General features: G+C 41.0%; 1 protein-coding gene across 5 annotated transcripts in view; it reads left to right on the top strand.

The window, feature by feature from the left end:
- Positions 1–23,693, top strand: part of LOC149452722 (poly(rC)-binding protein 3-like) — a 1,138,846-nt gene that overhangs the window by 225,592 nt on the left and 889,561 nt on the right. For all 5 annotated transcript variants that reach the window (XM_089689053.1, XM_089689056.1, XM_089689055.1 and 2 more), the window contains one exon: positions 13,183–13,290. The gene's annotated coding sequence lies outside the window, so the exon portion shown is untranslated. The remainder of the gene's footprint in view (positions 1–13,182; positions 13,291–23,693) is intronic.

Below are 23,693 nucleotides of genomic sequence, written 5' to 3'. Positions count from 1 at the left end.
CAAAAGTCCTTCTAATATTATACCACATTTGGTAAAACCTGACCAATTGGGTTTCACAAAAGGCCGTCAAGCAGCCGACGCAACTCGCCATCTCTTAAACATCATACACTATGCAGAATCACGTCAAGTACTATCTCTGCTTCTCTCCATTGACGCGGAGAAGGCATTCAACAGAGTCCGTTGTGGTTACATGTTCGCTGATCTCCAGAAATTCAGATTTTTGGATTTCAGGATCCGAACAGCTATACTAGCTCTATACTCTCATCCTTCGACCCAGATTTTCACCGCAGGTCTCCTATCTAAAACTTTTATAATTTCCAATGGCACCTGACAGGGATGCCCACTATCCCCATGTATCTTTAACTTGATGATGGAACCATTCACTGAAGCCGTTTGGACATACCCACATGTCTCTGGATTTAAATTTCAACAAACCTCTCATGATATTAACTTATTTGCGGATGGCGTCATACTCCTATTGACCAAACCAACTATCTCCTTAACCTTCGCACATGAGGGTCTTACCCATTTCAGTACTTAGACATATTATATGATCAACTTTGCTAAATTGTTTGTTTTTTTAACAATTGACGTTTATTCATTAAAATCAGAGCATATAAACATCAGTGAACAGCAAAAAGCTTTGCAGGTTATAAAGTCATGTAGTACACGGTAACAGATGTTGACTTCATGAAAAGCTTGATAATACAATCAGATCAGTGGTCTACATGAAGCAGTCACAAATAGAGATGTTTATAAATTGCAGGTATAAACATCAAAACTGACATAAGAAAGTGCATGAACAGAGGAGTAAGTTTAGGAAAGAAAGAGAACAGCAATCGGAAGAACAGATCCAGTTCCGCAAGCGGTGTCAGGTATCCACCAGCATGATACGCACATCGACAAGTAAAAAAGTGTTATTCATTGATCAGCCCTCTATACGTTTCTGAGAAAGTGAAAGCATACCAACTGGACCATAGTTTGTGGAATCTGGCATCCATGTCATCAGTCAAAGTCAATGTCCTTTCCAATTCCTGAATAACATTAACCTCACTTATCCAATCTTGGATTGAGGGGACATGAGCAGTCTTCCAATGTCTGGGGATTAAGGACTTGGCCGCATTCAAAAGGGGCTGAACCAAGGATTGCTTGTATGATTTCAATGAGCACTCAGAGATATGGAGGAGACAACATTCGGGGGTTAAACATAATGTGGTCTTAGTAATAAAGTATGTCAACTCGAGAACCTTGTCCCAAAATGGCAAAAGCCATGGACATTGCTACCAAACATATAATAGGGTACCTTCGGCTGACTCACATCATCAACATAAGCCTGATGTCTGGGGGAACCACCTCCTTTACCCATTCGGTGCAGCATACCATCTTGTTAACAATTTGTAAGAGGTTTCTTGGGTTCTAGTGCTAATAGAGCATTTGTGAGTGAAAATGCAGGCTTTTTTCCATTACTCATCAGAGAACTCTATCTGAGGGGCTGATTCCCAACCCATCTGAAAATTATCAAGGGGTTCAGAGTGAGTGTTTTGAAGCCATGAATAGGCCAAATAGGTGATTTTGTTGACTGGTTTCCCCTTTAAACATAGAGTTTCTAGAGTTGTGGGGGGGCGTAGAGAAAGCTTCCTTCCATCTGTGATTAGTCAGGTAATTGTGCATTTGCAAAATAAGTCCAGTACAGGATCAAAACATTTCCGCAAAGTTCCTGGAGCTCTCCTTGACTTGACTCCCCCACATTTGAGGCAATGGGTCATCAACATAGATAGGCCTGACTTGTGAACTGGAATCACACCGGTTTCCAACCCGGGGGGGGACTCTGGATTACCAGCAATAGGAGTGAGAGGACCCGGAGAGCTAGGAAAATCCGCGACTCTGGCAAGGTCATGAAACGCATCTAATGTTGCGGCAATTAGGGGTGTGATAACAAACACTTTGGATAAGCAGACTTTGATAGCCCTGCTGAAAATCGTAAAGGAGCCGAAATGTATGAGCTTTCCAGGTAAACCCAGTGTTTATGCTTGGTATGACAGTTCCAGTCTATGATTCTGGTAATGTTAGTAGCATAGTAATACTTTTTAAAGTCTGGTAATCGCATAGCTCTTGGTACGCGTGATGAGCTGGAATCGAATATGTGGTTTTTTATCAGCTCACACAAAGGCTCTTTGAGCCTGTTGTCATTTCTTAAAAGAGGATGATGGGAATCTAATAAGGAGAGCATTCATGCAATAAAGTATCCCAGACAGGATATTCATTTTAATGATGGCTGCCCTACCAAACTAAGAAAAGGTTTTCACGTTCTGAATATTGCATTGTAAGGGAATAAACTTTTGTGTGTACAAGTCGTCGAAATTTGGAGTGAGGGCAGTAGGAACCCATCCGAAAGAGCAATTTTGCTTAATGAGGGTTAAGGGGGAAGAGCTTACCGTTAAATTCATTGCCTCTGATGTAGTGTAATATATCAAATTTGAAAGAAAATGATAATGATTGAATAAGCTCAGGAGGTTAGGTACAGAAATATGAGGTTGAGATATGAAAAATAACAGGTCATCAGCACACGCCGCAGTTTTGAAAATGTAATCGTTAATACGAAAATCATGAAACCGCCTGATTTTGCTGAACCAGCCATATGCAGGGTTGAAGATTGAGAATGAACAGAAGAGGAGACAGGGGACAATCCTGTCTTGTTCCATTCTTAATAGTTATGGTTTTAGAAAGCATTCCATTAACTTTAATCTTAGCCGTTGGATTCTGATACAGAGCAGAGATCCAATTCAACATGTGAGGTTGCAGCCCAATATAAGCACATGTAGTGAACATAAAGTCCCCACATACACGATCGAAGCCCTTCTCTGCATCGGTAGAGAGGAGAAGGCCCTCGAAGCCCTCGACCCTCACCCTATGCATTAGGTTAAGGGCCTTGACAATATTGTCACGTGCTTCTCTGCCTGACATAAAACCAACTTGTTCCAGTCCAGTAATATCAGATAGGTAGGGTCTAAGTCGGTTGGCCATTATTTTCGCAAGTAATTTTATATCAATGTTAAGTAGGGAAATTGGTCTGTAGCTTGTACAGTCGGCAGGGTCTTTATCCATTTTGGGAATGACAGTGATATGAGCAAGAGAAAAAGGAGGTATAGGCTGTGGTGTGCTAAAAGGGTTAAGTGTCTGCAGTAGGGGCGTAGAGAGTAGGGAGCTAAAAGTCTTATAATACTGCAACGTCAGTCCATCTGGACTTGGGTTTTTCCCCGATTTTAGACTTTTGATAGTATTAGCCAACTTTATCTCCCCAATAGGGTACTCTAGCAATTTGGCATCTGAACATTTCAGGGAAGGCAATTTACTTTTCTGAAGAAAATCATTAGATCAAATTTTTCACCCTTTAGATCCGTGGGGGTGTGAGTGGGGGACAACCTATACAGGGCGGAGTAATATTGGTGAAATAAGGAGGCAATAATTTTACTGTCATGTTCCAAGTGTGACAGTATGAATGGCGAGGTGATCGATGGACGCTATGGGGTTTATTTACTAAAGCTGGAGAGTCCAAAATCAGACTCCCTTCTGCATAGAAACCAATCAGCTTCTAACCTCAGCTTGTTCAATGAAGCTTTGGCAATGAAACCTGGAAGCTGATTGGTTTCTATGCAGAAGGGAGTCTGATTTTGGACTCTCCAGCTTTAGTAAATAAACCCCTATGTGTCACCTCACATTCGGTCATACTTGCAAGTTTAAGGTGAAATCCACTCCGGGTTTTCTGGGCCACTATGGCAGAGGTGGTTCCGGACCTGATTTTGTGGTCCGCTGATGACCTCCAGCAGGTGCTATAAATAAGGCAGGGCTGGAGCAAAGACTCGCTCGTGGCCTGGAACTCAGAGAACCATTCCTAAGAGAGCTGTGCATGAAAGTGATTGTTATAAAAACAAGAGAAAAGGTTTGCTTATTGTTTTGTTTTTGTTGGTGAATAAAATCAACCACTTCCTGACTGTGCATGTTGGACCTCCACCAAGTGGCGATTCGCCTCCTGTTGTGTTCGTTGAGCCTCCCCAAACTGCCGATTCGCCTCCTGTTGTGCTGCATTGGCCTCTGTGAACTGGTGATTGGTTTCCTGCTGGGTTGCAGTGGCCTGCAGCAAGGCTCTTATCACATCCTACATCTTCCCAGTTGGTCAGGAAGTTGCCCGCCAAATCCACCATATGTGGGGGTTAGCTCAGGTGGGGGATTACCTTCCCTGGGAAAAAGGTAGACCGCACAGCAGGCTTTCTTTAAAATCTGACTGGTTGTCAGTTTTATTAAAGGTTGCAAAATATCAAAACCAAACAAAACACAAAATAAATCCTTGCCAACCAGGCACTAACTAAACATGGAAGTTTTCCTCTCTCACTGGTGAAGGGCTTCTCCCTGTCACCAACAAAAACAAAACAATAAGCAAACCTTTTCTCTTGTTTGTATAACAATCACTTTCATGCACAGCTCTCTCAGGAATGGTTCTCTGAGAAACAAATGCAATATCTCCTGCGCTCCGGGACCCAGGCCGGTGGTGAGTAGATGGAATCAAACTCCAAAAAGGAAGGGACCACCGGAATAGACAAGGTCGTGCAGCTCCACACCAAGGCTGGGGAAGCCCAAACAAAACTGTGAAGGAGAACAACAAAAGAGAAGCGCAAGAGGTAATGCGCAAGGTTGGTGCGCTTCTCTTTTGTTGTTCTCCTTCATGGTTCTCTGAGACCCAGGCCACGAGCGAGTCTTTGCTCCAGCCCTGCCTTATTTATAGCACCTGTTGGTGGTCATCAGCGGACCACAAAATCAGGTCCGGAACCACCTCTGCCATAGTGGCCCAGAAAACCCGGAGTGGATTTCACCTTAAACTTCCAAGTATGACCGAATGCGAGGTGACACATAGGGGTTTATTTACTAAAGCTGGAGAGTCCAAAATCAGACTCCCTTCTGCATAGAAACCAATCAGCTTCTAACCTCAGCTTGTTCAATGAAGCTTTGGCAATGAAACCTGGACGCTGATTGGTTTCTATGCAGAAGAGAGTCTGATTTTGCACTCTCCAGCTTTAGTAAATAAACCCCATAACGTCCATCGATCACCTCGCTGTTCATACTGTCACACAAGGTACCTTTCGAGTTTCTGATTCCATGAATATTTTTATTTAGTTTAGCTTCTTGCAAGGCCCTGGCCAGGAAATGCCCACTTTTGTTTGCTCCCTCATAGTAAACTCGTTTTTTGAAAAACAGGGATTGCTTATAATTGGCGTCTAGAATGGCCTGTAGTTCCAACCATCCTTTCTGAAGTTCAACCTTCATGGAATTGCAAGGCATAGTTTATGCTGAGATTCAAGTTTCGCTATGTTTGCAGAAATATCTGCAATTCTCCTAGACTGCTCTCTTTTCCGTCTGGCACCTCTCTTAATAAACACTCCATGAACAACACATTTGTGTGCCTCCCACATGCTAATAGGAGAAGTTTCCATACCCTTATTGATAGCAAAATATTATTTAATCATAATGGTGATATCAGTCAGGATTTCAACATCAGTCAACAAATCCGGGTAAGTCTTCAGTTATACGTCTTAGCTGTCTTACCTGGGAAAGTCAAACTCAGCGTTAATGGGGCATGATCTGAAAGAGATTGTATCCCGATCTTAGCATCAGTCAGCAGAGGGAGGTCTCTTTGAGAAATAAAAATGTAATCAATCCTGGCATATCGGTTATGTGGTGGGGAATAACATGTGTAATCACGATCAGTGGGGTTAAGTGATCTCCATGCGTCAATCAGTAGTAAAGATCTCAGCAGTAGCTTAACCTTTTTGAGATTTTTATATGCAAAACAGGTTGTCCCATTAGACATGTCCAAAGCAGGGTTAAGTGGGATATTAAAATCTCCCCATAGTATCAGACAGCCAGCAGCAAACCCTTTGAGCTCATCCACGATGTGCTGACAGAAGGAGATGTGAGCAGAGTTGGGGAAATAGACATTGGCCAAGGTGATTGGTGAGCCCGCCCACGAGCCTTTTAGGAAGACGTATCTACCCTCCGGATCAATTGGTTGTTCTGTGATCAAAATCTGTGCTTCCCTACTGATCAATATGGTGACCCCTTAGTCTTGGCCAACGCATTAGTGGAATGGTATGCTTTCATAAAATATTTGCTCAACAAATTTGGAATCTGTCCGGTTTTAAAATGCATTTCTTGCAGTAACACTATAGAGGCCTGGCATTATCTAGCTCGCATAACAATTGAAAGTGCTTCTCAGGAACATTTAAGCCCCTAACATTATGGGAGACGATCTGGGGCTTTTTCCCTACATTTGAGTAAGTCATACTGGTGAAATAAGGAGAGAGTATAAGAAAAAGAATGCGTGAGCAGATCTGTTCAAAATAAACACGTGGGAAACAATTCTCATTTATCACTAACCTATATGATACTGTACACCTGGTAAGAGCAAGTGTAAAAAATACTGTATCGTAAGGTTAAATAAGCATCCATCAGTAGAAGTAGGCAGGAAAATTTGAGGTTATAATATCGAACTCAAGGAGTTACTTTGCCAAATTATGGGGCTAATGGGAGGGGCTTTGAAATGCAGAGTCTTCTTTCAATAGTGAAAGATAATGCCTATGGTAAAGCTTACCGTAGGAATGGTACAAGTTGTAATAAACAGTGGAAGATACATATAGGGAGATCTGAACTCAAAGCCAACAACACATGCATTAAATGCAGGATTCAGGTAACTGCAGGGACAATATCATAGAGATGAGATAGAATCCAGTGATCCATTGCAAATATAGAAAATATATCGTAGACAGATGTAACAATTTCAAACAATGTGCCAGCAGATACATAACTATTAGGCCAGGTGAGCCCTGAGAGCCAATAACTAGGAACATCCCAGAGGTCAGGCCATAAGTAAAATAAACTAGTATCACCTGGTCAGTTAAGCACATAACCATCAATTAGGCAAAGCAGGTCAAACATAAATGCTAGTGCCTTGGTAAAGCCTTCTTTTACCTGCTGCTTTTTGGCCTTCTGAATAAAAAAAATCCCTCTGCTTCTGAGGAACTGCCCTCTTACGCCCTTCTCCCTGTCTTTCTCATTGCCCCTTCCTTTTCTTCTTTATCGCCTTATCTTACCCCTCTGTTCTTTCTCTCCACTGTTCTCCCTCTTTTGTGATACAATAATGGCACTCTCCCTTTTTACATTTGTTTGCATTGTTGCTGGGTCCAAATTAACATGACAATATACAGTCTGGCTGCCTGTAAGACTTATTTGTTCCTTGAGGTATGTACTCCGATTGCTTTCTCCATAGTAGACCTATGATTGCTTTCCCTTCTTCTGTAAAGTTTGTTCTTGTTTCATGTTGGTTGGTATAACCACTTTTGTCCCATGAAAGGGCAAATTTCTGTCCCTATATGTATCTGAAATACTTTTGATTGTTTTGTTTTACACAAAAGGAGACAGAGACAGAAAAAGATAATAGACTAAAACATGTGTAAGCTATCCAGTGGAATTTTATTTATTTTTATTATAGGTACTTATATAGCACTGTCAATTTTACACAGTGCTTTACATATGTTACATTCACATCAGCCCCTGCCCTCGAGGATCTTAAGGTCCCTAACTCACATTCACACATGATAGGGCCAATTTAGACAGAAGTCAATTAACCTACCTGCATGTCTTTAGAGTGTGGGAGTAAACTGGAGTACCCATAGGAAACCCATGCAGGCACAGGAAGAACATGCAAACTCCAGGCAGGTATTGCCGTGGATTGGACTTGAACCAACGTCCCTCGCACTGCCAGGCTAACCACTAAGCCACTGTGCTGCCCGTTCTGGTGTATTTCAATTATGTGTATAGTCATTTGTTGTTTGGGATAGCATGCATTTATAGAGGCCATCCTAAAATATTTTTGTAATATTTTGTAATGTATTGTTTATGAGAAAATGACCATATGATAAAATAATAAATGCACAATCTACCTCCTTGTAGGCCCTTTGGCACCCTCTCTGCACCCCTGTGCTTGCAACAGTGAACAACCATCACTTACACTCCCTGGCTCACACAGTGCCACATGAAAATGGACATTTTCTTTTGGTAGTTCAACCAGACCAAATAAACACAAATGACCTGTCATGCTAACTTTTATTGAAAAAGTAGATCACCTAAACTGAAACATCACAATTCACAAATATGTAACTCTATTGGTACTATAAACACAACTAATCTGTGATGAATACACATCATATGTAACTTAATCTAGTCTGCATTTGAATGTACGCCACGTAGACTTTTGTAACTTTCATCTCTGTTAAAAATCAATAAAATGCATTATGCAAAAAAAACTAATAAAAAAGCAATGTATATAACTCAATAATTTTAGTAAAAGACTCCAGACCTTTCAAATTTCTCAAACATGTTTTGCCATTAGATCAGATGTATATAGCACTGACAAGCTGCAAGTGATCCGCTGAGATGCACCACAGGCACTAACTCTACTAGGAGTACTTACTAGGAGTCAGGGGCGGACTGACACCTCATTGGGCCCCCGGGCAATCAGGGATCACGTGTCCTTGCCCACACTCAAAGAACACCCAAAAAAGCCTATATAAGGTACCAGGGGCATTTCATGGGGCCCGCTACTGACCCCGGGCCCTCAGGCAGTGCCCGAGAGCTTGAATGGTCAGTCCGCCCCTGCAAGGTGTACATACACACATATACACTGCCCTTTCACTGAGGCCATTCCTTTGTTATAAAGTTTGTGGACACTTGAATCTTCAATATTCATTTAACAAAGAAGTCAAAAGCATATTGCTTGTTCATTTTATATAGGTATTGAAAAAAAAATACTATACGTTTAAATAAGTACAACAACACATTCTGGTAACTGTTAAACCATCCTGCAATGAGCTTAGCACACTTTCTCAAACCTGATTTGTAGAGATAAGATGTGAATAGTGAATAGTAAAGACCTAGATTTCTATTTTCTGAAAAGGACGCGGCCTCACATAGTCACACCTCATTTGTAAATAAAAATTGCAGCACTGTAAATTATTGGATGAATGACATTTCCACTAAGTTAGTATGAGTTCCTCCATGTCATCAAATTCTATTCACTGTACCACTATCTGGTGCATGTAGATTGATGTTCCCAGTCTCCTCCAATAGAAAATCAGAATAACTGCCAACTCGTAACAAAGAATTGCTGCCACGGTAAAAAGTGCAGCATGAGCTGTGGCTCCTGGGGAGCTGCTCCATTCATTCCTCCTTAATATGTTGTGTCTGGTGTCAATTTAACCCCAAAACAATAAAAAAAACTATATAGTGTAGTAATTCTTAATACTCATAAACAAAGTAAACACCCGTGAATAAGTGACATTCTGTGATAAAATCAGTGTTTAAAACTCCACCACCCACATAAAGTGCGTGCTCACTGCCAACATGTACTGCTTATAGAATACCAGCAAACAGCTTATCAGTAAGTGCAGGTATCAAATACACATGACTTATGTATTTAGACAATATTTGCTTATCCCAAAGTTCAACTTTAATTTTGGGCATTGCCTAAATAGCTATGTATACATGTGACATCCCCTGTGAGGTACATGAAATCCTTGATAACACAATTTTTTCCTCCACAGAATTTGGGACTTCTATTACAACAAATCCTCCATAGGGGGCACTGTTCTGCTCCACAATTAAACACCACAAGGCAAAAAGGATAAAACGCCATATAGTGTAGTATTTATTAAAAACCAATAAGCAGAAGCATAGCGAAATCACATAAAATTGACAGCATGTAAACATAAAAACAGCTGCTCGGACTTATATCTGTCAGTGCCACTCCAGGTACAGATGTGGTGGCGTGATATCACGCTTTACGTTACACCCGGGTGTTTTGTTTGTAAATGAGAATTAAGGATTACCACACTATTTAGTTTTTTTTTATTGTTTTGGGGTTACATTGACACAAGCCACAACATATTAAGGAGGAATGAATGGAGCAGTTCCGCAATAGCCACAGGAGCGGATGGATGGCTTTATGATGATGCGCTCATGCGGCACTTTTTATCAGGGCAGCAATTCTTTGTGGTGAGTTGGCAATTCTTCTTGTTTTTATTGGCAGACACTGGGAACATCAATCTACATGCACCAGATAGTGGTACTGTGGAGTTATTATTATTATACAGTATTTATAAAGCGCCAATGGTTCACTCAGCACTGTACATTACAAAGGGGGACAGAACATGTGACAGAACAATACCAATACAATGCAAAACATGAGGGGATCGAGGGCCCTGCTCTTTCAAGCTTACAATCTAGAAGGGACGGGATAGTGGTACAGGAGGAGATAGCTGCGGGGGATGGAGTGGTAGGAAGAGTGGAGGAGGTCGGTAAAGTTAGCAGGGGGTAGGCTTCCCTGAAGAGATGGGTTTTCAGGGTGCGGCTAAAGGAGAGGAGAGTAAGTGATAATCTGATGGGTTGGGGAAGGGAGTTCCAGAGGATGGGTGACACCCTGGAGAAGTCCTGGAGGCGGGCATGGGAGGAGGAGACCAGGGAACTAGAGAGAAGGAGGTCTTGTGAGGAGCGGAGTGTGCATGCTAGGTGGTACTTGGATATTAGGTCGGTGATGTAGTTCGGGGCAGTATGGTGGACGGCTTTGTACGTCAGTGTTAGGATTTTAAATTTGATCCGTTGCGCAATCGGAAGCCAGTGGAGGGATTGGCAGAGGGGGGTGGCGGAAACGGAGCGGTTGGAAAGGTGAATGAGGTACATGAAATGCTTGATAACACAATTTTCTCCTCCACAGAATTTGGATCTTCTATTACAACAAATCCTCCATAGGGAGCACTATTCTGCTCTCACAATTAAACACCACAAGGCAAAAAAGATAAAACGCCATATAGTGTAGTATGTATTAAAAACCAATAAGCAGAAGCATAGTGAAATCACATAAAATTGACAGCATGTAAACATAAAAACAGCCTCTAGGACTTATATCTGTCAGTGCCACTCCAGGTACAGATGTGGTGGGCGTGATATCACGCTTTACGAGTTTGATGACACAGAGGAACTCATGCTAATCTAGTGGAACTGTCATTTATCCAATAAGTAACTTGACTTTATTGCACTGCAAATTTTATTTACAGTTCATAAGAAGGGTGGCGTATATTTACCTTTATTGCAAGCAGCTTACATTTAATTTATTTCTTTTTCATTGCAGCGCTGACTTTATATTTTTGCTTTTTTACTCACACCTCATTGCCATCTTATTGATTAAAGCTGCTGCCTCTAACTTCTCATACAAATGAATTTAGAAACCTAAGAAGTTAGCATACTTTTGCCACATAAAATATGTAACTTTTCCATAACAAATGGAAAGTGTAATGTTTTAGCTACGTTATGTAATTTGGTAATCATTATTTTGTTTTAGGACTTGGATCACACAGACTACACTTTAGGTCATATTAATGCAGAAATAATAAACATTTAAAAAGGTTTAAAAACCAAGCCTTCTTCTTTGAGGATAACTAAAGAGAAAATCACTTTCGTTTTCCTCAAAGAAGGGAGCTCATGGCTATTCTGTTGTAGGCCATGTCTTGCAATAAGCCAGGATGTAGGGATGAAAACAAAGGGAATATTTTGGTTAGGCTTCAAAGTGATATTAGCCTTTAAAACACTTTTTTTCCAGAATTTTTGGATAGTTGTCCTACTTAACCATTTAAAGACACATGTATAAACTTTTTTTTTTACTAGATCTTCTAGCTTTAGTAAATTTGCTTTTAGACTGCATAATTGTATAAAACTCCATGGTTTATCAAATTATGGAAACAAGACCATTTAGTTTATAAAGAATGAAAATACTCACCTGCCTTAGAGCTGAACTCTCAGATATTTCATTTAAATTTATTCTTAAAGCTGGCAATACTTGGATTGAAATTCCGCCAGTTCAGCAGGGACCAGCCAAATTTTGATCCATGTATAAGTAAGGAAGTTGTACAGAAATCAATCTACTGATCTATTTCCCTGTTGGATTTTTGCCACTTGATTACCATTGCTGGCTATAGCTGGCAGAGCTGATCAGTGTATTCTGATGATGGGGAAGTCTCCCCACTGGCAGAATACAATAGCTCAGTGGAGAGGATTCCCTCATCTACTTCCAATATGTGGATGAACTCAGGTACGGTATGCCTTAATTAATTAATTAATGTATTTATTTATTTATTACAGATACTTATATAACACTGTCAATTATTATTATTAATATTGTATATGTTAAATGAAAGGCCTAGAAGCCTACATGCTTCTGTAATTAGTTACACTAGAAAAATGACACTGGAATAACTAATTAGGGTCTGCAGCTAAGCCGGAGGATGGCCGTTCCAAACTTTATGTGATAAATATATATATATATATTTTATTTCAGGTACTTATATAGCGCCGTCGATTTACGCAGCGCTTTACATATATATTTTACATTCACATCAGTTCCTAACCCTCAAGGGGTGTACAATCTAGAGTCCCTAACTTACATTCATACATACACATACTAGGGCCAATTTAGACAGGATCCAATTAACGAACCAGCATGTCTTTGGAGTTGCCCACAAATAATACAAATCTACATGTGTCCACCCACTACAGGCTGTCTGGAAGAAATTTGTAAAGAAGAGCAAAGGTCAAGTTAGAATACACATGACCAGGGGTGGACTGACAACTCATGGGCCCCCCGGGCAATAGGGGATCATGGGGCCCCTTTGTCCTTCCCCAAACTCAAAAAAGCCTATGAAAAAGGTACCAGGGGCATCTCATGGTGCCCCCTACTGACCCCGGGCCCTCGGGCTGTGCCCGAGTTTCCAAATGGTCAGTCCGCCCCTGCACATGACTTATGTATTTAGACAATATTTGCTTATCCAAAAGTTTAACTTTAATTTTGGGCATTGCCTAAATAGCTATGTACTGTATACATGTGACATCACCTGGAAAGGAACATGAAATCCTTGATAACACAGTATAAAGTGTAGGGTATGAGAAACAAGAATTTGTGTATACATTGACAGAAGGATAAAATACAACCACTTTGGACACATTTGGATAATAAAATGAAATAGATTATTGTATCTTTAGTACATATACATTTATAAAATAACTGTCTGTATGTATAATCTACAGGTGTGACTATTTTGAGGCTGTCCATGAAGAGATTAAAACTGTGACTTGGAGTTATTGAAATGATAAAGCGCTACATCAAGACAAAGCAACACATATGACACAGACTATGTAAGTTTCTTATATTTGTTTTCTGAATCCTTAGCAAAAAAAAATGGATTGATAATTGATGTCATTTAATTATATTTTGCTTGGTAAAGCTTTCTAAAACATACTTTGACCACATGTATTTTTAAATTAGCTATTTTTGAGAGTGACCTTTAATAGTATTTATTGTCTTTCTTGCATATTATTATACAGGTTCTTGAATTAGTCATTGTTTCCAATAACAAATGTTCAAATTGCTGCCAAGTTTTAACTGTAGACACAAAAGCATGTTGTGTCTGTGAGAACGTTTCATAGACTACTGTAGATAATCACACTTCCCATGACAAAAAAAAAAACAACATACTAACATTTTCTGCTATTCATATGGTATAATTGATTACAAACTATGCATTATTACACTGAATGCCGACTGAAAGATTCTTTGAAAAAATCGTACTTAATTTTAGAAAAATGAATTTGTTTATATTACATCCCAGCTGTTTTTTGTCTTCAGCTTTCATTTCAGCTTCACTGAATCGATTGTGTGTGCTTTTTGCTTGAAAAACATTGTTATCTTCATTCTGAAATATGAGAAGACACAATAGAATGCCCATCAATGCCATGCTTGTATTTTTAACATAAGGGTTCTTGCTCTGAGATTTTGGATGGAAATTGCCAGATATAATTGAAGTGCTTTTCTTGAGAACATGCATACTGCCAAGGAGACTAACAGTCTGTTATTGAATGAAACTAGAAAAGCATTAGCAGATTAATTTAATTGACTTGCTCTTCAGTCTAGATGATCCGTACACAGCGCTGATACAGGGTTTTCTGTTGCTACAATTTATTGTACAATAGACACATGTTACCTTTTTGTGAGAGCTAATTATAATTGATGGACCAGCACTTAGCGGATACTGGATAGATGATTGTCAAACCAAAACTGGAAATAAATAGAACAAAACAGTGCTCTGTTCAATCCACAAAATAAAATGTCCCTTTTCAGCACAGGATGCATGTGTTATTTACCGTATTAGGATGCATTAAAATAAACAAATTAACCTCACAATTATTGCTTTTTAGTGCTGTACAGTATATATATATATATATATATATATATATATATATATATACAGTGGGGCAAAAAAGTATTTAGTCAGCCACCAATTGTGCAAGTTCTCCCACTTAAAAAGATGAGAGAGGCCTGTAACTGGCATCATAGGTAGACCTCAACTATGAGAGACAAAATGAGAAAAAAAATCCAGACAATCACATTGGCTGATTTGGAAAGAATTTATTTGCAAATTATGGTGGAAAATAAGTATTTGGTCAATATCAAAAGTTCATCTCAGTACTTTGTTATATATCCTTTGTTGGCAATGACCGAGGTCAAACGTTTCCTGTAAGTCTTCACAAGGTTGGCACACACTGTTGCTGGTATGTTGGCCCATTCCTCCATGCAGATCTCCTCTAGAGCAGTGATGTTTTGGGGCTGTCGCTGGGCAACATGGACTTTCAACTCCCTCCAAAGGTTTTCTAAGGGGTTGAGATCTGGAGACTGGCTAGGCCACTCCAGGACCTTGAAATGCTTCTTACAAAGCCAATCCTTCGTTGCCCGGGCGGTATGTTTGGGATCATTGTCATGTTGGAAGACCCAGCCACATTTCATCATCAATGCCCTTGCTGATGGAAGGAGGTTTGCACTCAAAATCCCAAGATACGTGGCCCCATTCATTCTGTCCTGTACATGGATCAGTCGTCCTGGTCCCTTTGCGGAGAAACAGCCCCAAAGCATGATGTTGCCACCCCCATGCTTCACAGTAGGTATGGTGTTCTTTGGATGCAACTCAGCATTCTCTCTCCTCCAAACACGATGAGTTGTGTTTCTACCAAACAGTTCTATTTTGGTTTCGTCTGACCATGTGACATTCTCCCAATCCTCTTCTGGATCATCCAAATGCTCTCTAGCAAACTTCAGACGGGCCCTGACATGTACTGGCTTAAGCAGGGGGACACGTCTGGCACTGCAGGATCTGAGTTCCTGGCGGGGTAGTGTGTTACTGATGGTAGCCTTTGTTACATTGGTGCCAGCTCTCTGCAGGTCATTCACTAGGTCCCCCCGTGTGGTCCTGGGATTTTTGCTCATCGTTCTTGTGTTCATTTTGACCCCACGGGGTGAGATCTTGCGTGGAGCCCCAGATCTAGGGAGATTATCAGTGGTCTTGTATGTCTTCCATTTTCTAATTATTGCTCTCACGGTTGATTTTTTCACACCAAGCTGCTTGCCTATTGCAGATTCAGTCTTCCCAGCCGGTGCAATTTTGTTTCTGGTGTCCTTCAACAGCTCTTTGGTCTTCCCCAAAGTGGAGTTTGGAGTGTGACACTTTGAGGTTGTGGACAGGTGTCTTTTATACTGATAACAAGTTCAAACAGGTGCCATTGATACAGGTAATGAGTGCAGGACAGAGGAGCCTCTTAAAGAAGAAGGTGCAGGTCTGTGAGAGCCAGAAATCTTGCTTGTTTGTAAGTGACCAAATACTTATTTTCCACCATAATTTGCAAATAAATTATTTCCAAATCAGCCAATGTGATTGTCTGGATTTTTTTTCTCATTTTGTCTCTCATAGTTGAGGTCTACCTATGATGCCAATTACAGGCCTCTCTCATCTTTTTAAGTGAGAGAACTTGCACAATTGGTGGCTGACTAAATACTTTTTTGCCCCACTGTATATGTGTGTGTGTGTAAATATATATATACTGTAGATAGATAGATAGATAGATAGATAGATAGATAGATAGAGATATATTAATCTATATATAAAAGATTTGTCTATTTTCAATGTTGCCCCCTAGGCCACATGAAAAGACCACCTTCCTGCTATGCAGTATTTTTTTTAAATCTGTACCATGTCCATTCTGAATCCAAAATTCATCCCTACTCTTCCTAGCCAAAATGCAGGGCTATGATGGGATTAGCAGAAATGGAGGAGGAGGAAGAGGGCATATTAGCAGCACCTGCACATAACTGGCTGCCAGGGGCAGACTGACCATTTGGAAACTCGGGCACTGCCCAAGGGCTGGGGGTCAGTAGGGGGCCCCATGAGATGCCCCTGGTACTTTTTTCATAGGCTTTTTTGAGTTTGGGCAAGGACACAGGGGCCCCATGATCCCTTATTACCCAGGGGCCCCATGAGTTCTCAGTTCTCAGTCAGCAGGACTGGTATATGCTTCTTTGTTTCCAAGAGGAACAGGATGAGCGTTTCCAGAGCCCTACAAAATGACCTCTAGCAGGCCACTGGTGTGAATGTCTCTGACCAAACAATCAAAATCAAAGACTTCATGAGGGTGGCCTGAGGGGCCCTGTGCTCACTGCCCAGCACCTTAGAGCTCAATTGGCATTTGCCATTGAACACCTGAATTGGCAGGTCCGCTACTGGCCCCCCTGTGCTTTTCACAGATGAGAGCAGGTTCACCCTGAGCACATGTGACAGATGTGAAAGGGTCTGGAGAAGCCGTGGAGAACGTTATGCTGCCTGCAACATCATTCAGCATGCCTGTTTTGGTGGTGGGTCAGTGATGGTCTGGGGAGGCATAGCCATGGAGGAACGCACAGACCTCTATGGGCTAGACAATGGCACCCTGACTGCCATTAGGTATCGGGATGAAAGCCTTGGACTCATTGTCAGACCCTATGCTGGTGCAGTGGGTCCTGGGTTCCTAATGGTGCATGACAATGTCCAGCCTCATGTGGCGAGAGTATGCAGGCAGTTCTTGGAGGATGAACAAATTGATACAATTGAATGGCTCGCCTGACCTAAATCCAATAGAACACCTCTGGGATATCATGTTTCAGTCCATGTGATGCCCTCAGGTTGCACCTCAGACTGTCCAGGAGCTCAGTGATACCCTAGTCCAGATCTGGGAAAAAATACGCCAGGACGCCATCTGTCGTCTCATTAAGAGCATGCCCCAACGTTGTCAGGCATGCATACAAGCACGTGGGGGTCATACAAACTACTGAGTACCATTTTGAGTTGCTGTAATAAAATGTCAGCATCATTTTTTCACTTTGATTTTCAAGATAGGTAGGTTGTAGGTTGATATTTTCCATTTCCATCAAACGTTGGGGCATCGTTATGTTCCTAACACATTACCCAGTCCATATCAGCATAGATATCCAGCATGATATTTTTCTCCATTCAGATCTGATGTATTTTCAACGTGTTCATTTAATATATTTAATATATATATAAACACACACAGTACACACACAGTTCTGCCATAAGCAAGCATTTTGTGGGGGAAATGTGATAGAAGGCAGACAAGAGTGTAACATAAGTGTGACACAGTGCAAATTATCACTTCATATTGCACATGAAATTTCTGATCCTCTACTGTGTTAATGAATGCCGTTCACTCACTATAATTAAAACTGTGCTGCAACACATTTTAGTTTGCTGACACCTTGGTGTTTTTCATTATAGCGTCATGTACCTATTTAATTCTTGTGAAGGCTGAAAAGTTCTTTATTAATCCCTTTGGAATTGTTTGCCATTATTTCACCCATGTACACCCTAAAAAAATTAAATGTATTATTTTTGTGAAACATTAGAGACAGGAACAAGGCAAGTTTTATATCTGAAAAGGTTACTCAATATATAATAATCAATATGTCACAATTAAGTAATTTACATCATGTAGGTATTGTGTATTAGGTGCTGTGACAGTAACCGTCTTCTTGAAATTATAATGAGTGGCTTTCCTTTTATTTTAGTAGCAGTAAATGTGTTCATATTCAAATGAAGCAGAATAACTGTTTACTATGTCTTAAAAACATACTCGTGTCTCCTTCCTTTGGCTGTACCTTTCATAGTTCTCTGTATATCCACATCCTTATTCATATCAGTCAATACCAGGGGCAGACTGACCATTTGGAAACTCGGGCACTGCCCGAGGGCCCGGGGTCAGTAGGGGGCCCCATGAGATGCCCCTGGTACCTTTTTCATAGGCTTTTTTGAGTTTGGGCAAGGACACAGGGGCCCCATGATCCCCTATTGCCCGGGGGCCCCATGAGTTGTCAGTCCACCCCTGGTCAATACTCTGTGTTGACTTTATAGATGGTTGCTATTGTATATTCATCATTCAGGTGACTATACTGTATATTTTTTAGTCTGTGGGTTAGAGGTGAATAGTGTCACTTATTTACAAATGTTTTGCATCCTATGGATAGTGACATTTTGGAGCAGCAATAATGGTCTGGATTTAAAAAAAATTATAACAACCATGCTTTCATGTTATTAAAGCAATGCACTATCTCTGCTTTCCTGTAGTTGCTTGCAAAGGTCAATAATAGACTAGGCTGTGGCAGCATTATTCTACTGTATTCTAGCCTCAGTGGCAGAGAAAGGGCCTGTTGCACAAGTTTCTTTCACAAATTTAAAGAAGGCAGTGATGAAGTGAAGCCTTGACACTCTGCATTAGGTACCTGAAGAAGGTAAGTACACCCCTGGTTTTGTTTTGCTTTCTGTTTCCAGTAATTTGGAAAGACAATGTTATGCAATGTCTTTAGTTGGGTATACATGGACTGAAAATTGGCCAAATCAACAGAATACAGAATACAATAGTGCAGCAGGGGAAATTGCTTCCTCCACATTGCTTGTGTACAGGGGCGGACTGACCATTTGGAAACTCGGGCACTGCCCGAGGGCCCGGGGTCAGTAGGGGGCCCCATGAGATGCCCCTGGTACCTTTTTCATAGCCTTTTTTGAGTTTGGGCAAGGACACAGGGGCCCCATGATCCCCTATTGCCCAGGGGCCCCATGAGTTGTCAGTCCGCCCCTGCTTGTGTAGATGTGCGGATCGGTCAGGTTTTTGTTTTGTTCAACATGCTGGTTGAATGGAAAAAAACAGTCCATGTATACCCTGCTGTAGCCTCCCTAGTGGTCTGATTATGTCAGTATTTCTGTGCTCAAAGTGGTAAATTTTTTTGCATGGAAATATGTATTTATTATTGTAGGCCTGTAATTTTTAGGAATAACTCACTGAAATCTGTCCGAACAATAGTCTAGTAAACATCCCGGGGATGTTAAAATTTGAAACACTAAATCATAAATTATAGTTTAATAAATAATCATATAATAATGATATAATAATAAATTTAATTCAATAATATAATCAAAACAAAAACACTGAAGTTTTAAATATAGCACCAAGTTCGCACATCACTGAGCAAAGTCGCAAAATCGTTTTCAGTGTCTGATGACGAATTTCCCCCACGAATCATTATCACTCAATTCTGCAAGTAGTTCTGATTTACTATCATTGTTCTGTAGCTGGTCTAAAGCCGCTTTTGACCTAAAGGGACGCTTTTTGGATGCCATGGACATTTCTTAGTTTCCAGGCAGAAAGAACGGTAAACATGCAGGCAGGGCACAGGACAAAGCACTCGGGACAAAATGTATGTGACATGGTTTGATACAGTAATGTTATACTATGTGATTTTAGTGAATGTCACTTTTTCACATTATAAATTTCCCGCCGTTCCGTCCCCCGTATGTCCTGACGTCGCAGGGAACGGAACCCAGAAGACAGATGCTGGAATCGGCCGGAGGACATTGCCGGGGACACTGCAGGATGGACATCGTGGGAGAGCAGGACAAGGTAAGTGAAGAACAGATCCCAGAGCAACGCTGCATGGTATTCCCGAGTGTAGCTCGGGGTTACCACTTGTGGTGCTGAAACTTTACCCCGAACTACACTCAGGAATACCGCCAGGGGGGTTAAGGACAAATATTTCCTTCTCCCTTGTATATTTATGTTAATTTAGCACTGTAAGAGGTAAACATCAGGTGGCATTCTGTCTGTAGCACTTTGTAGTGGTAACTTTCTGTAGCTCTTTATCAATGGTAACATCTGTGCCTATCACACCTAATTCCTTCTCGGTCTTTCCACTAAAATTACCAGGTTGTAATGTACACATAGAAGCATACAGTATATTCTATCCAAATATCTAAACTGAGTATCTGAAAGCCAAAATTCAGCAAAACTAATTTACAAGCTTTATAAACAAATATATAATGTCCGACCAGACTGGTAGTGTCCGCAGTAAACCATTCATGAAACAGGTGTATCCACTTTTATTCAATAAGATAGCACACCAATTCAGTTTCAGTGTAGGAGGGTTTTGTACATTAAAACTAGTCCACTAACTAAATTCAGGATAGTTCCTGATTAACAGGATGTCTCCTAGGGGTTTCACAAAACAAACTTGTGTACTTTTTAAATGTTCTTTAGGCAGTTAGCCTGTTCACTCAGCATTAGGTTCTCACAGCAAAGAGAAAGTAGAAGAGAAAGCCTTGAGCATTAGTAAGCTTACATATAAAAGGCCTCTTGACATTTATCACCTTCCCAGCCACCTTCTGGATGCCCACTTGCAGGGATTGGCCAGGGCATGGTAACTATTCAGCTGGTAATTTGAATCTCCCTCCCTATGCTGGGGAAGCTTACTCCAGAGGCAGGGGAAGCAATCAAACTCTCAGTACAGGAATCCTGATCAGACCCATGGTTTTTATACACAGGTTTTTATACCTGTGTATACAGTATTTATATCATCTTTGTTTATGTTTAGTCTAGAATTAACCTTAATCACTCTCCTGAAGTAGTGGAGAGCATTCAAGAAATGTGCCGAGAGCAAAAGATTCCTAATCCACCACTTAACTAACCAAGAGAATATGTAATTCTTTGGAATACAGGAATAGAATGATACAGTATGTAGAAGTGCAAGAAGATACTTGATGGGATGGAATATGTGATTGAGGTGCTATAATAATTGTATTTGAAAGCTTATATTTTAAAACATGTTGCTGATTTTTTTAAAGTGATTTTAATGAAATTGTTTTTTTTTCACTGATATTGGTTAAATTTTTACATGCCTCAAAAGCCTCATTTTTACATACCTCAAAAGCCTCTCATTTGTTTTCGCTATTACTACCCTAGCCCACAGCTTATTATTTGCAACACTGTGGAACTTCTGCTTCTTGAGGTACCCATTTATCATCTTTACATTTTCCAAGCATTTGCCAAATCGGAGTATCGCAACTGTCTGAAACCAAAATCTTCCATAACCTCTAGTATATCTGTTATTTCCCGCATGGGGGGGGGGGGGGGGTTCTCTACTCCCTTAACCATGGTCGCTAGTGCATAGTTATCAGGTACAGGTAAAGGTGTCATCTTCCTCCTCAACTTCATGTAAAATAGTAACATTATTTGCGTCAGACAGACTGGCGTGGACAAAGGTGCTGAGGCTTCCAGAGTCCAACAAGGCTTCCAGAGGGTGTCTCTCTGTTTTATTAGGACATGCTTCCTTCTAGTCTCTTTTCCTAGATGTGCTTCCAAAACAGGCTTGACAAATGTTGATATACCACTCCCCAGTGCATATTCCATAGGTTCATGTAAAATGGGGCAATTTACAGCAACATTCTCTAGTCCTTGGCACCATCGCTGCCTAATATGCTGTGTCTCTCTCTGGGAAGAGACTCGTTTTGGGCTAGGAGGTCTTTTATATCTGGCAGTCTTACAGGCTTGGAGGTCAAATCCCAGCGATAGTAGCAATAAGTCACTCCACAAAGGACACCATGCTCTTGCGGTTTGTAAGCAATGCTCTGATGTAGTGGTTGCAGAGAACTTGCTCCACAATCTGACCAGGGTTGAGCACCTCCAGTTGCAACTACTTGTTTGTAAAGTGGAGCAAATCATACATTTAGGCTCCTCATAGGCTTCCCTATTTAAAAAGGGTGTTAGTACAGTTTTGGCTGTTTTGCCACCACACTTATTTACTTGGTTCTATACAGATTCTAAATGTAATAAGTGATTATAACCTTTTGTCTATACCTGAATTTAGCCTATCCTCATGTGGCTATTACCAATAATGTTAATAACAAAGGAAAAACAACTGTGCAAAAATACAGATCTAATGTATTTACACAGCAAGGAAGCTTTCTATTAATCAATTATGACAAAATAAATAGTAACTTTAAAAGTATTAATATTACTATGCATATACAGAATGTTACCTATACAAAGAAAGACTACAAGAAAGAAAGTTACAGGAAAAAGTACGTCCTGATGTTCTGAGGTCTGGGCTCCAGGGAAAAAAGGGCAGAAGGGACACAGAGCCAGACCTTTATACCCCCTCCCTTCCAGGCAGTCCCACCCTTCAATGGTTCCAGTATTCTGCCATTTCTGTTCATAGGGGGGGGGGGGGCTCTGTGATTTGTGAAAGACATTGGCCAACTGTAGTTCATCAGATGGAAATTAGGATGGGCCAATGTCCAGGAAGCATATCTCCTTTGAAGCCAGTTCCCACAGAAAACTCCCTAGGAGGTGTTGGCTACAGGAAACCTTCACGGGGGGAGGGGGGTATTGAGGTGATACAACAGATGGTAAATAAGTTACAGGAATTGAGACCCCTATCAGAAGTTCACAATAATATTAAAAGGCATTGTAGGCCAAAAATAGTCATCACATTTCCCACTGAAGTTCATTTGAGAACTTATGCCCTCCCTCAATGATTTTGTACCCACCCATGACCACCCAGAAGGCCCAACCCCCCCATCACCACTGCGGCCTCCTCTTCTTTCTTGATCACAATGGAACTCCTTGACGGAACTCCTTATCTGTAGTAAAAAAAAGAAATCCTGGTGCCTCCGAGACCTCACATTCAGACCATGAATGCCTGTGCTGCGATGTTTCCTCACCCCTCTGCCTTGGAAGGACGAAACTCCAATATCGATGGCGGGATCCTGGTATCTTTAGTCCCGTAGCTTGGGAACACTGTGCAAAGATTGGATCAGACCGCAAAATGGCACTATTCAGCATGGTGAAAGATAGTTGAGGAAGGTCTAGCTTTTGTACCCTTGTCTCAAGAGATGACGTGGTGGTTGTTGTTTCTTCAGGTGGTGGTAGGGCAGGCCTCCAGGCAATCATACATGGATACAAAAAAAAGATAATGTTATGGGGGGGGGATCAAGAGTGAAGCAGCTGTTTGGGACTTTAAGGCTGTTAAGCATAGGGGTCTTAATGTGGGCAAGTAAAGTGGGATCCCCACAGGATGCGGAGTCTGAGCAACAGCCGGTATTTACCAGGCCCCTGAAGGTGGGGATGACTGATGCTGCATGCTATTGTCAGGTCTCAGGCCCTGGGTTCTCCCCACCCACTCACAGAGCTCGGGGTGAAACTATATACAGATTGAGGGATGTCTGCAGGAAGCAATTTAAGCCTGTGGATCCCCATCGGACTCTTGATGCTGAGTTGGGCACGAATTCCGCAGCCTTATAATTTACAGCTCTTTTATGTAAAAAAAATTACATGAAACAAGGACAAAGAGAGAAGAAAGAGTAATATAAGCAAAAGCATAAACATAATGATAT

The sequence above is a fragment of the Staurois parvus genome, unplaced genomic scaffold, assembly GCF_062004578.1.
Source record: "Staurois parvus isolate SC_StPar_1 unplaced genomic scaffold, SC_StPar_1.0 ptg000468l, whole genome shotgun sequence".
NCBI classification, from domain to species: domain Eukaryota; kingdom Metazoa; phylum Chordata; class Amphibia; order Anura; family Ranidae; genus Staurois; species Staurois parvus.
The sequence above is the reverse complement of the archived record's forward strand: the minus strand, read 5'-3'. Positions and strand labels throughout refer to the sequence as shown.